Consider the following 2,985-nt stretch of genomic DNA (forward strand, 5'->3'; position numbering starts at 1 on the left):
GTGGCTTTGGGGGATTAAACTCCACCATCATTAGACTTGGCTGCAAAATGCCTTAACCTGCTGAGCCATCCTGCCAGCCCTGAAATATGGTGTTTTAAAAGCCTCATGGACTTTAATAATAGATAATTCTCCAATAAATATGTTAATTTTATTTCTTAAATTTACAAAAACATTTTAATGTTAATTTAGCCATTTGCATTTGTGTAGTAATTATATATAGTATTAATTAATACAGAAGATGTGTACAACCTTAAAGTCTTATATATGCAGAATTTTAAAAGTTAATTTCAGTCTATATACATAATTTTGTTGCCCAGAAATGTAAGAGATTAATAACAGACATTCAATTATATAAATAAAACATGCTAGAATTAAGCTTGGCAATGGGAGTAGAATACAAATATAAATTTAAGGAGAAAAAAGTTACATAAAACTTGCAAAAGTTAACCATCTGCTCCTATTTCTAATGGATGCTAGTGACTTCCATATAGCTTTTGTATTGTTTATATTTAATTCCTTTATCATAATGGCATTTTATTTTAAATTTTCAGTAGTTATTGCATATCGAAAATGATAGCCATCTAAAATTATGCTGAAATTTTTAGTATTATATAATATATTTTGAAAGTTCTTCTGGAGAATCATGGGCAAAAAAATTTAAAGACTAAAAAAGAAATAAAGATTTTTTTAATTGAAATTATATGAATTGTTTTTTGAAGGGGGAGAGAGTGCAGCTAACTATTCAATCTTGTTACACCATGCCAAGAGGCCCAGCAGAAATTTGAAGGATGAGGAAGGCAGAAGTTGAGTCAGTCATTTCTACTTCCTGTATTCTCTGCTTCGTTCTGTAAATATTTGTAAAGGGAGGCCAGAGCTGTGAATCTCATATGATGGAAACTGCTGGAGAAAATGCAGCAGAGACCAACAGGAGCAAAATACCAAAATCAGTCTTTCTCTATCTACCTTTCTTATTTATCTATCTTTACCTACCTATATCTATCTGCTGATAGATTCTATCAAATATGTTGCATCAAGTAAACTCCTCTTTCAAGGAAATACTAAACACGTATAGTGGCGTATGCTAGAGGGATGGTCTAGTGTACTCTGTGCTCAGATGTTGATTTCTGTGCCCTGAGATCTGGTTGCACTCTGGATACAGGCATTGTCATTTTTATGAAAAATCTTCTGTCTCAGTGTTGGGTAAAAATTGTTCTCAGCAACAGAATCAAAATATCTGGGCAGGGGTCTTTTTTGAGACCGATACTCCAACCAAGGACCATTCATGGATATAACCTAGAACCCTTGTTCAGAGGTAGCCCATGGCAGCTCAGTATCCAAGTAGGGAACTAGTAAGGGGAACAGGGACTGTTTCTGACATGAACTCAATGGCTGGCTCTTTGACTCCCTCCCCGAGGTGGGGAGAAGCCTTCCCAGGCCACAGAGGAGGACTTTGCAGCCATTCCTGATGAGACCTGATAAGGGAGGGTCAGATGGAAGGGTACTTGGAGAGGGGCATGGGAGGAGATGAGGGAGGGCCGGTGGGATTGGGAGGGAATTAAGGAGGGGGCTACAGCTGGGACACAAAGTGAATAAACTGTAATTAATATTAAACAATAAAAAAATTAATTAAAAATTGTTCTCCATCATCTCTGGCTGGTTAATAAACAAGCTGATTAGCCTCTAGCTGGGGAAGAGAGGACAGAAGGCAGGACTTCTGAGGCCAGTCAGGGGGTCTCAAGTAGGGACCAGAGAAGAATAAGGAGAGAGGAAGAGAGAAGAAGGTCAAGGAGAGAGGAAGAGGTTGCCAGGAGATATGAGGACAGACAGATGCAGCAGAACCAGCCAAGGCAAGACTAAGATGGCAAGTGACACGGGGCAAGTGTCTGGGAAGTAGCCAAGCTAGTGTAGATAGGTTAGAATAGACCAATCTCTGCCCAGCTGTAGTGCTTTAAAGCTTATTAATAAATCTAATAGGTTGCTGCGTCATTATTTGGGAGCTAGAATGGGTGTAGAAAAAAAAACTTTAATTCTACATGCAGGTCACTTGGTATGTATGATGTCAGGGCTGGCAAAGGCAAGATGGGAAAGGGAAGCCCCATATGAAATTGGGCATTAATTCCTGCGGATGGTCTCTTTCCTAATGAAATATGCCTTACAAAAGAAGGCTAGTGATAGAGCTACTTGTTAGGACCGCAGAGCCATGATGCCACCCTGTGTAAAGGTTGGTTACCTCGCTGAAAATTTAGGTACTCAACCATAGTAGGCTTGGTTGTGAGAGAAAACCTTACGTGGAGATCGTAGATGCAGCATCTCTGCAAGCAGCTGCTGGGCCTTTGCATATTAGAGAACTGAAGACACACGCAGCAGCTGAGGAAGAGGGGTGCCTTATTTCCACAAAAACAGTTTCTTGTGCGTGTGGCTATTAAAAGCCTCCCCTCTCCCATTGGATGAATCTCTTGACTTTGCAGCAAGACCAAAATCAGCAGTGGAAGTTGAAAGGGATGAAAAGTTGGGCTGGGTAGTTGGCCTGTTGGGCTAGAACACTTGCTGCACAAAGGTGAGCACTTGAGTTCAAATCCCTAGTAGCCATGAAAAAAATGGTCCCATGTGCCTGTGATCTCAGTGTTGAGAATTAGAAACAGGGGAAATCACTGGGGTTTGCGGCCTCTAGTTTCAGATACAGTGAGAGACCTTACTTAACGGAGTAAGGTGGAAAGTGAGAGCAAGACATCCCATATCATTTGGTTCCCAAATGGACTCATGCACATACTTACATGTGTTTCCAGCAGAGCACAGGTGAATGTGCTCACACACATTTTTTTTTAAATAAGTCTAGTTTTCTAGTCATTGTTATGTAGCTATTCTGAACTGAAACACCCCCTTTTGGAAGTAGGAGGGAGAGGCAGCTAAGGAAACAAGGATTAGGAAGAACATAAAGTCTTGATACTCACGAGGCTCCTTCCTAAAGCTATATAAGTAGCAATA

This window comes from Meriones unguiculatus, chromosome 2 (genome assembly GCF_030254825.1).
Source record: "Meriones unguiculatus strain TT.TT164.6M chromosome 2, Bangor_MerUng_6.1, whole genome shotgun sequence".
Classification (NCBI taxonomy): domain Eukaryota; kingdom Metazoa; phylum Chordata; class Mammalia; order Rodentia; family Muridae; genus Meriones; species Meriones unguiculatus.